The following is an 11,545-nucleotide window of genomic DNA, read 5'->3' as shown; positions in this document are numbered from 1 at the left end:
TCAGTGGCTGACCACAGGCAATGTGATTGGTCGAAAGACAACCAATACCAGAGGGCTGAGACTGAGAGAGAGAGAAACAAAAAGTATCCCGCCCCCTATTATGTTTTCCTGTTGTATGTGTGGGAAAAAAATTTGTGTGTGTGTGTGTCTGTCTGTGTCTGTGTCAACCTTTTACTGCTATTTTAAAATGCTGTATTTTAAAACAAATATCTTGTCTTTATACTCCACACTATATTTTCAAAACAGACTCCTTTATGCATTTGAGGGCAATTATCTATTTTTATTATTATTAATTTGACACCAGATTCAGTTAGCCTTGCCAGCCAGTAGAAATGTCCTTCAAAGGGATACTTTTTACTTTCTACTTTGAGTACATTTCAGAGCCTGTACAGTTTCACTTGTAATCACTACTTAGAGGACTTAGAACACAAGTATCTGTACTTCTGCTTATAGAGAATTGTGTGTGTGTGTCTGACACACAACACACAATGCAGACACGACATGCAACCACAGGAAATGGTGGTGAAGTGACTATGTGCTATAGCAGCGCTGCGTTCACAGAAACCAAATATGAAATAAGCTCATATGGTAAATCTGAGAGCTCAACGTAGAATTTAAAAAGACAGAAATGCGTCTCTGGAGTTAAGTGTGAGAACTCAAAGTTATTAAACAGATGTTTGTTTTGTTTTTTAAGATTGTTTTTGTTCTTTTTCTCAGGTGACGGGGCTTGAAACGTCGACGCCTCAACATGCCATCATGTACAGTAGTTGAATATTTTACTTTCCATCTTGTTTTACATTTTTGTACCTACCTCGATCCAGACTCCATTCAGAAAACATGCATTTTAAAAGTTGTTGTTGCTTGTTGTCCTGCAGACAGACCTAACAATCAGTGACATGGGACTTTTTACAAATCGTCATCATTATGTATTTATTTCAACATTCTTTTCTATCTGTTTATTGCAATTAAATCACAACAAAATATTTTGGGTTCATATCACTGTAGTAAACCAGCCAATGTTTGTCTTGCTAAATACAGTGTTTGTATCATTAATCTGAATTTGCAGTGTAACTAAAGGTATAAAACAAATGTAGCAGGATTCCAAAGTATTTAGCTCTGAATCGCAGTGGGAGTAAAGAACAGTACACCACTCATGTAAATGTACTTTTTTAATTTCAACCACTGAGTTTATTTATGCGGGACATTGAGTGGCAGCGATGTCATCACTGATATGTTTGAGGAGGAGCTTTCTCTCACAAAGGATTTAATCACCTCTCATTAAAATTAAAATAATCGTTACAGGCAAGCTTTGATCAGTCACAATGGGATACAATAAAACATTATCTGCTCATTTTTAAGACCTGCTTGATCACATCACTTCTGTTTACATTTTAATATGTTCATCATACCAGTTTTCATCTTCATTACCACTCACCTTATACAACTTCTCACACCCTTTGACTGACAAAAGTTCTAGAGATGACTTTAGGGATCACGTACTATGGGATAATGCACAGAGATGCCATCTTGTGTTTGAATATAAAGTATAATTAAAACTGCAAGCAGTGTCGTGGGCCCTCAGTCATATGTGGTCATGGAGTGCCTGCGGTCACATGGCAGTGTTGTGGCTGCCTACCCCTGCTGGGCCACCTCACGATTGACATTCAAAGCCGTCTATCTCCCTGACAGCTGTCTGAGGTGCGTGCTAAGTGTGGAGCAGATGAGACAATGAATACAATCATTAGCAGGTGTGGAAAGTTTCATGACTGTTGTTCTGGTGTGATCCGAAGTGAAACTATATTTCAGTCACAGAGCTCACACACATGTCCATGACTTCCTGCCAACTCTCCTCCTCCCCCTAGTGTGACCCCTCCTCCTCCTCCTGTGTCCTCTCTACAGGCTGAAATGAGAGGAATTAGTCCAAAAATGATCAGGTGTGGCTTTTACTTGGAAAAAGTCACAACTTCAGTGACATTTCCTGTCGCCAGTAGGAGGCGCTCTTACTAGGAGTCAACATTACAGTGCAGACGTGTTCAGGGTGGGACTCTAATCAAGTATGGAAACTTTGGAACTGATCAGAGAAGAAACACTGGAGTTATAATAGTGTTGATGTTCATGGCGAAGGTGTCACTGACAGCTGTCTGAGGTGCATGTGAAGTTTGGAGCAGATCAGACAATGTATAAAGTCATTAGCAGGTGTGGAAAGTTTCATGACTGTTGATCTGGTGTTCAACAGTGACAGAGGTCACATCTTCTCCATGCCTTCCTGACATCTCAGTCCCCTTAGTGTTTCCCCTCCCCCACTATTTACAGTCACAGAGCTGATACGCAGGTGGTTAAAACATTTTTTTGCCCACTTCCTGTTGACTTTAGGCAGTGGGTCCAAGAGGCTTTTTTGTACATCTCCACATGGTCTATCTAGGAAAAAATATTTCAGGCGTGTACGCCCAACCTAAAGGGAGGGCTGATGCATAAAATCAATCACATTTCCTGTCGCCATTAGGTGGCGCCCTGACTGTGAGAAAATATTGCAGTGCAGACGTGTTCAGGATGGGACTCTTATCAAGTATGAATATTTTGGAGCAGATCGGAGAAGAACCGCTGAAGTTATAACAGCTTTAAGATTTGATAACCTTTAAAATATTATCATGGCATTCATAATGGAATGGAATCCTATTTTCTCTATCACTTTTATTTATCTCATATGTATTGTGGATATTGTTATACAAATAGTCATATCAAACACTTCATGTCTGTTGAGTCAAAAGTCAAAAGTCAAGGAAACTATGACACCCGGAGGACAAGTGGAGCGGTGTATTGCCTCCCTGGTGAGGAGAGGAAATTCACCAAACTAACACCAGCTGATTAGCTGACTGAGAACACCTGCCTGCAGTCTTTCAGCAGGATCACTCTGCACTCAGTGAGGTTCAGACAACAGAGGAAAAAACAACTATCCAGCTTGGGTCAAACCATGAAGAAGCTACTGGTATGGATGAAGTGAAATGATATTGATACGAAATGTTTGTTTTGTTGCTGAAAGCAGAAAATGTGTAGGGTTTCTTGCATGATAAGGATAGACAGCAGGCCTATTTATATTGAGCAGCAGTGAAGTAGCCTGCTGGGTTTTGTTTGTCTCTGTGCTGTTACAGATTGATTTCATGCTTCTATGTCATTGATAATTGTGAAATAATATATGATGATTGACAAATTGGAGGTACATGGTAATCAAATATGGTGAAGATTAAAACAGTTAAGTTAAAGTTAATAATAATTGTGATTTGAATAATAAATTACCTTAAATAATGACTAAAACATTTAAGACATTTGTTTGTTTGAAAGTAATGCTGGTTGTATACATTTCTGTTTCTGTTTGAAGGTTTTCAACCTAATTATTCTTCCCATAAGAAAATAAAATTGAGAAGAGGAAAAGAGTTGTCCATTGCATCCTTTATGGTTGGCCAGGCCATTTTTCAAGTTTGGGCAGAAGCTGGTGAAAGTAAACCACAGGATAACTTGTCAATGTCTTATTCACATATGAATAAAGTTAATATTGTGTGATATAAGCTAATGCAGTATAACTCGTCTCCAGGCCGACGGCGGCCGTCGTCGTGGCGTTCACGTCCCCCGGAGATCTGAGGATTCTGCTGGAGGAGCTCTCTCTGGAGCCATCCCCCCCTCGCCAGTGGATCGGCAGTGAATCCTGGGTCACCGACCCCGACATGCTGACGTTCGGCCTCTGCACCAGAGCGATCGGCTTCGGCAACGAGTAGTCGGTCATCCTGGGTCTGAGGGACTTCCTGCTGGATCTCTCTCCCTCGGCATTTCTACTGACTTATTTTGAACTGAATCTCTCGTCATTATTGCAAAAAAAAAAAAAAAAAAAAAAATTCAGTTTTGGACTCATACTGTGTTTAATTGCACCAAAGTGTTTCATCATATTGTTCAAGCCAGAGAAAAACACAAGGAAATATTTAATGAAAAAAAGCCTGAAAACAGGCCATTTGGAAAGAGTTAAGATGGCAATTGTGGCTTTTTAACAAAAAGTATACACTATATGTATGATGCACAGTCTTCACCTTGATTTAAGTTTTTATTTACATTCAATATTTTCTGAATTCTAATGTCATGTCTTCTTTTACAAATATTTGAGTTGAAAGTACAGCAAAGACTGAATAAATAAATATATATAAATCGGTTTCTTTGTCTTTTATAAAAAACATTGCATGAACACCGTCCTCACATTTAACAGTGCAGAAAACATCAGTTCACAACCAGCAAAAGTTCAAATATCAGTTTATTATCAGAATTCCTTTTCTGAAATGCATGAAAACGTGCAACATGTGACAACTGAACAACACTACAAACATAACCCATCAGCCATTATGAATATATGGATCAGTTTAATCATTTCCTTTTACATTCATTGATTAGTTGACAGATTTAACAGTTTGACAGACAGGGTTCTAAACATCACCATTATTAACACTAAATTCCGACCCTACATATGGATGTTATGGAAGCCAGCTGCACCTCAAACATCTTCAGCCTTGAGCGTCCTGTTGAGATGAAACTGTCTGTGTAATTCACAAGATTGGGAAAGGGAGGAGAAAACAGGTCGTAAGATAGAGGAAGAGCACAAAAAACAACAAATGCCCCCATAACTGCCCTCCACCTGTTGCCATGCAAGGGGCCACCTTCCCATCAGGATCTTATACTCAATCACACACACATTCACACACATCGGCAATCTGGGGTTCAGTGTCCTAATCGAATTATGCGATGCAATTCTGCACTTTGCAGACTAAACAAACAACGCTGAGCTGTAAATCAGCCGTAAGCATGTATGCAACCTTCTAACATGTACACTACCTTTACCACATGATGTCCAGTAGGCAGCAGCAGACTACCAAGCCATCTTCTGAATTCTATAATAAAGGGATTACACGCCTTTACACTTCCACACTGAATTTCAGCCTGCTCGGGTGAAAACTACCACTGCATGTCATTGGTCGAGCCATCGATGAGTCATATGACCCACGGAACGAAGCAAACATCCCTGTTTTTATATAGTTGAGCTCTTTAGTCTTTGAAAGAATATTTGGAGGACCATCATCTTCTGGTCTTCATGGGGTCGGTGTTGACGTGGCAACACACCGCCTACCTGGCTGCTTATTTGGGCCTCATCCAGCCTCCTTTGTCCAGCATTGTCAGACATGACGGAAAGGGCAGAACTACATTTAGAGAGAGGGGTGGTGAAAGAGACCAGAGCTGCGTTTCAATAACAGTTTGAGTCGCCCTCGCTCACTTGCCCTAAGCACTTGCCCTCGGGGGAATCCCCGCCGCCATCTTAAGGGCTGTTCCATTTCCCTGAACAGCTGAAGTGAACTCCGTGAGATCGACCCTTGAGGGCTGAGTGATCGAGTGAACAACGATGGCCACTTCAGAGCTGTATATCACCCACAATGCATTGCAGTGGTGCACGAAAAATATGTCCATGCGGTGGCGATAATGAACCTTAAACACCATTGTCTGCTGTCTATTCATCACCAAGGAAGAAGAAGAAAGAAGAAAGTAGAAAATGAATTAAATTTAATTCATTTTCTTAAATTGTGCAGTTAGACTGTCTGTTGCAGAGTTATGGCAGATCCCACCGTTTACAAGTGTAAGTATATAAGCAGCCGTATTGCCATCAAGTGCAGAATACGTCTTCGTCTCAATGAAATGAGTCTCCGCATATTTTGTGTAATTTGGAATAGGCAGTATAGCGCTACTCCAACAACGTGTGGTTGATCCATGATTGTCTGGGCTGTTAGTGAACGAGGGCAGGTGTGTTCCATTTACCCCTTTCACTCTCCCTCCGCCCTCTTTCCCTCCACCCTCCAAGGGGCCTCCGTGTGACGTCATAGCAAGGGCTGAGGGCAAGTGAGCGAGGGCGACTCAAACCGTTATTGAAACGCAGCTCGGGACAGAGAGACCAGGTGGTCTAGGTCAGGTCAGCTCTAGCTTACCTCACTGTGTGAGACTGACAGACGGTGAGCCTCTGGCCCTGCAGTCGGGAGGGGATGTTGTGATCGGAGGGCTTTTCCCTTTGCATTACATAGCTCCTAAACCACAGCACAGCTACGAGAGCAAACCTCCGCTCACATCGTGTGGACATGTAGACTCCGCCAGGCAGCTTTCGGGATCAGCTTTGTCCTCTGTCCTTCCTCCTCGTTAAGACCATTGTGGTTCTCTTGGCCTTCTGGTCTCATGTACCTGGTTCGAAGGCTGTGAAGCTGTTTGGTCCCTCTTAACAGAGGACCCTGATCCTCTGCACTACGGCTCCTTAGGTGGGAGGGCGATAGAACCACTACTTATTTGACCTCAGGTTGTGAGCATTACATTTTTTTTTTTTTTTTTTGAGTGCTTTATAAATACCACCCCTCTTCCCGATCTTGCCCTCAGTTTTGTCTCTGTGCTGGTTGGCTTTTGGGCTCACCTCCCTTCCCATTCAAGAACCCAAACTACCAAGCCTCAACTGGAAAGGTGAGAATGACACTGGTATTACCACTAAGTGATGGCAAAATCAGAAATGTTCAAATCCTGCCTACACATTGGGGCTTTAATAGCAATAACAGACAGGAAGCAAACAAACCGTTATTTCACACCATGTTGGAAATTTTGCAATACGTATAGATTGATCTGTATTCATGTATTGTTGGACATACATAGATTGTTGTGGAGTGCAAGGAGCCATGGCCTCCTGGATTTTATCTGGTCCTGGGCTGCATCGGTCTGCTGGCCTTCGTCTGCCTCCTCCTGGCGTTCCTTGGACGCAAGCTGCCGGATACCTTCAACGAGGCGAAGCTCATCACTTTCAGCATGCTGATCTTCTGGGCCGTGTGGATCTCTTTCATCCCGGTGTACGTCAGCTCTCCTGGGAAGTTCACCGTGGCTGTGGAAATATTCGCTATAAGTGTTCATCATTTCAATGCAGCCTCAGAGAAACAAGAAAGGCATGACTGGAAAATATCTCACATGAACTTCTTACTTGTTGTTGGTGTTATTTTAATTGATTACCAAGCAAACAGAAGCACACACATTAATACGAAATTATGAAAATACTTAGATTTATGTCCCTTTTGTAGATTATGGTCCCATTAGAGTAAAATAGACAAAGCAGGTTATGCTTTAGGGCGTGGCTACCATGCTTCCAATGCAATTAGCTACTAAGATTACTTTAAAACATTAATTTACCTTGAATTATGAAGCTAACTGAAATTCTCTCTTTACCACATTTATTAGAATATTTATTGTGACAATATAATTTGAACAAATGTACTTACATTCCTACAGTTTAGTTATGTTTTTGATGTATTTGTTTTATTCAAAAGAATCATAATAACGCAAATTAAAGTCAATATAAAGTAAACAATACTACACTCAAAAAAATAACTTGTTGAATTTACTTAATAAAATCCTCGTAACAATTTGCACTAACACTAACTAAGTAACTTTTACTGTCGCATGATTAAGTAAATCTCACTATCAAGTATCAAGTATAATGTACTTAATTCTAGACTTAATATCCATGGAAATATTAAGTAAATGTTACTTAATTATGTTTATGCATAAATAATATTTATCTAAACTAATTAAGTAAAGTCTAATTAACTTTTGAACAGACAATAACGTCAATGTTATGAAATTATTAAGTAAATCTGAATGAAATAACTAAGTAGATTTTATTAGACATTTTTCATTTTCAATTACTTAATTGTATGTTATTATTACTTATTATAATTATGTACATTTTGTTAATCTTCTATTGATAAATGTTAATTAATCTTCATAGATCACAAATCACAGCCACAATGCAATTCAACCTATTTATTTTGTCAACACACAGGTAGGTATCATTAGTGACAACAACATATCACTGTCAAAAGACACACATTTTCAAGCTACCAGACAAAACTGTCACATCAACTTTGGGTGCTGAACCTCAGGGTGACATCTTCATGATGTATGATTGGAGCTGTAGCAGTTTTTCTTAACTAAAAATTCAGTGTGAAGAAAATCACACTTCACTAAATTAAACTAAATCACTGCATTTTAAAGAATAAAACATTACTTTTTTTTAATCAATAATCTGCAATCAACTGACAGAACAAGTGCCTTACGTGATACAAAACAGCCTGGATTAAATTGAACTCAGAGGCAAAGAGCAAAGAGGGTACAAGCAGGATAAACATTCCTATTTTTGTCAAGTGTAAGTTTTTTGGTCAACACTGAACAAAGTTGCAGCAATTCTTGTACAGTGTATAAGGCAAGCAGAATGTCCATGTGAAAACAGGCTGGTGAACATTGCCAGTCTGTGTGCATTTAAGACAGCAACTTCGTCTTCAAACTCTGTACTTTTGGAGACAGCTTAATCCCATCCAGTTCAAGAAAAAGTTTTTGAAAAACCTCAAATGTGTAGCGCAATGCTGGAGGGTATGCAAGGTTCAGGGCGTAAATAAGCCCCATAAGCAGTGTGCAAGCTTTGGCAGTGCTGCCGCATCCCGCCAACATCTCCTTGCCTTCAAGGAGGATGGATACATCAACAGGATCTTCTCCATCAGTGCCATGGACAACCATGATCTTCATAGTGTGTTGAGTTGCATCACTGCGGCTGTCCTCCTGTATACAATGTACAAAAAGAGTTTAGATAATGCTACTTACATATACATGCATTTAAAAAAATAGAATTACTTTAATTGTTTGAAGAGAGGAGAAAGAATTGCATGTTAACTTCCATGATAAAAGAACTGCTCAGTTTACATTAAACTGAGTAAATTAAATTGTGTGAAACCTGATGGCACAAGATGGCTACATTCCACAAATTTGCTGTGCCTAGAAACCCAGTGACTTTGTAACCCCAGAAGAATGTTACATGCCCCCCTTCTGCTCGCCAGGTAGAGTAAATCATGTTGTGTTCCCTTTGACAGGTGTGTCAGATAATTTGGGTGGGTCATAACAATAGGTTTGTACCAGTTCCTAACAGTCGCTTCTTTCCTGTGGTTATTTCAGTGTACTATTTGGTCCATCACACCATCTTTTTTTCATTTCTCTTACTTTTGAGTTAAAATTTGGAACCTTATTACTAAGAAAAGGCAAAGTGAATCAGTTGAACTGTTTAATCTTGTTAACCAACAGCTAATGAAATATTACACGAACTTTACAATAAAAAACAACAAAAACATGCTTACCGGGCAGTCTTCAAAAAGAGCCTCCCCTTTTTCACCAAGGTAAAGGATAAGGCTGCGGATAATAGCTTCACGTCTCATTTCAATGTTTTGGTTCTGTAAACAGATGAATATATTGTCAGTACTGAACCTCTTATTCATGCACAATGAACTGCATAAATCTGCAACAAACAGTGACTTGAGTCCAAAGCAAGACCCATTTGTGGAATCATGGAGTGTGGAAGAACATGGAAGCAACAAAGTGTAGGAGTTGGTGCTCTAATTGCATGGAGCAGTATACAGTGTGAATAAGCACAATTTAGAACAAACACACCTGACTCAGTCTGTCCAAAAACGGCCTCAGCTTGATCCCAAGGCCACCACCCCTGGCTTTCATCAAGCTGATAAGTTTTGGTGTGTAGTAGTCGAACTTGTACATGAACGTCTGCTCAAGGGGAATTGTCGTGATTCTTCTGAATTCTGCCTTGATCTGAATGGACAAAAATCAACAATAGGAACTGAGCCCAATGGTGCAATACACAAGGTAGCACTGTAATAATGATGAACAAAAATGAAGGCTCGATTTGGCTTTTAATTTTAACTTAGAACACAACCTCTAAATGAGCAAGGACAATCTGAGTATAAACAAGGTAGCGACTGGCCTTGACTGGTGTGTAGATGTTTCAATCATGCGTTAAGAGCTCTAAACGTTTTGGTGTCCTAAAGTTGCACTTTTTGCATGCCCATCTCATAACAGCCCTGCTGTTTCTCCCTGTTGACACAAAGTTGAAACCTGTCAACCTGTTGTCCTCTCTAGACCTCCTCCCTACCTCAACTGTCCACTGGCTCCCTTTATGAATAAGGTCAACCTGTAAATGAACAAACAGAATTTGTGTTATTAAATCAAAATTGAAAACATTTAGTCCCATATTTATATTTGATTATATAGTGAAGAGTAGGGTAAAATAACAACAGCAGTATAAGAGCATGCATATTTAGATTTATACTTGCCTGTGAGACTAATATGTCTGCGATGAACAGTCACTCTTCCTATGTAACCCTCCACATGTGATGATATAATTCCCTGCTTTATTGTTTGATTCCTGTGAAAGAAATGTAAAGTACAAATTCATACGTTACATTTGTAATAAAACAGTTGAGCATTCCTCTGGATTAAATTAAAAAACAAAACATTATCCTGTGGAAGGTAGTGTTTTTTAAAGGTTAGTTTACTGTACAATACCAACTATTACAATAACTATATACAATAAAGTGCCAAATGTGAAAAGGTGTACTTAGGTGTTTTGAAGCTACATTTTTGTGCAAATACACTTTTTCTTGTGTGAGTTACAGCTAATTGATCATGACAATATAGGCGGACTTCACCACTAAAGGCCTAGTAGGCCTATACACCCACAATATACTAAACATTAACATCTACTCCTTACATCGTAAAAACAGACTCGTTACTTAAAAAAAAAAAAAACCTCCACAGATGACAATACGTAAAAGCATACGTAAAAGACGTGACGAACTCGAGAGGGAAAGAGGGAGAAAAGGGGGGGGGGGGGGGCAGGTTACCACGGGAAGAAGTGGAACGAGTGAGGGGACGGTAGAGAACTTGCACTGTAGCAGCGACATGGAGGAATTAAGTGCCGGACCCCGCTTCGCTACCGGGAGTCCCGTATCGTAACAACCAGACGGCTAATATAGCTTTAGCATGTTTCAAACTCATTTCAGTATGTTCAAGTTTAGCCACAAACATAAAGCCGGCAGCAGCACTGTTGGCTTGGTAAATCGCGCATATTGCGCTATGCAAACGGCTCCGTCCTTCTCTCTGACACACATATCGATATATTTTCACAAATGTAGACAGACAATAACTTACTTGTTCGGCCATGAAGCACCTCTCCTCTCAGTCAACGTCTCGTCTCGCTGTCGCTCTGAACTGCGTCGTTTGTTTCAAACGGGATACATGTTTAGATGAATTAAAATTTACTTACCATTTTTCGATTTATGTTCAGTCATTATAAAACACGTAAACAGTATGAGAAATTGTGTAGTAAAATTTACTTTTCCCACATAGTTAATTTACTGTATGATTAAAATATGTAAACATATACATTTTTACGTAAGGAATTCTAGTACAAAGTGAAACTTATTATTATACTGTAGAATATATGCCAACTAATCTAGTATATTGTACAACACCAAAAAGTTCTTTTTTTGAGTGTATATAGGACTGTTAGGTCTGCCCAGAGAACAAAAGTTAAGACCAGATCATCAGTTAGACAAGTAGTCCACTTTGTAATACTGTGTGAAATATAAACTAACATTCC

At 39.6% G+C, this 11,545-nt stretch overlaps 1 long non-coding RNA gene across 1 annotated transcript; it reads right to left on the bottom strand.

Annotated features, from left to right (window-relative positions):
- Positions 1-8,342: 8,342 nt before the first annotated feature.
- On the bottom strand, positions 8,343-9,678 carry LOC311023336. Its single transcript, XR_014598208.1, has 3 exons — positions 9,541-9,678; positions 9,231-9,323; positions 8,343-8,661 (listed from the first exon to the last, which is right to left on the bottom strand). It is a non-coding gene; the product is annotated as an uncharacterized lncRNA (long non-coding RNA).
- Between the last annotated feature and the right edge of the window lie 1,867 nt (positions 9,679-11,545).

This window comes from Eutrigla gurnardus (genome assembly GCF_963514095.1).
Source record: "Eutrigla gurnardus genome assembly, chromosome: 2".
Taxonomy (NCBI): domain Eukaryota; kingdom Metazoa; phylum Chordata; class Actinopteri; order Perciformes; family Triglidae; genus Eutrigla; species Eutrigla gurnardus.
This window is presented reverse-complemented; position numbering and strand designations above follow the sequence as displayed.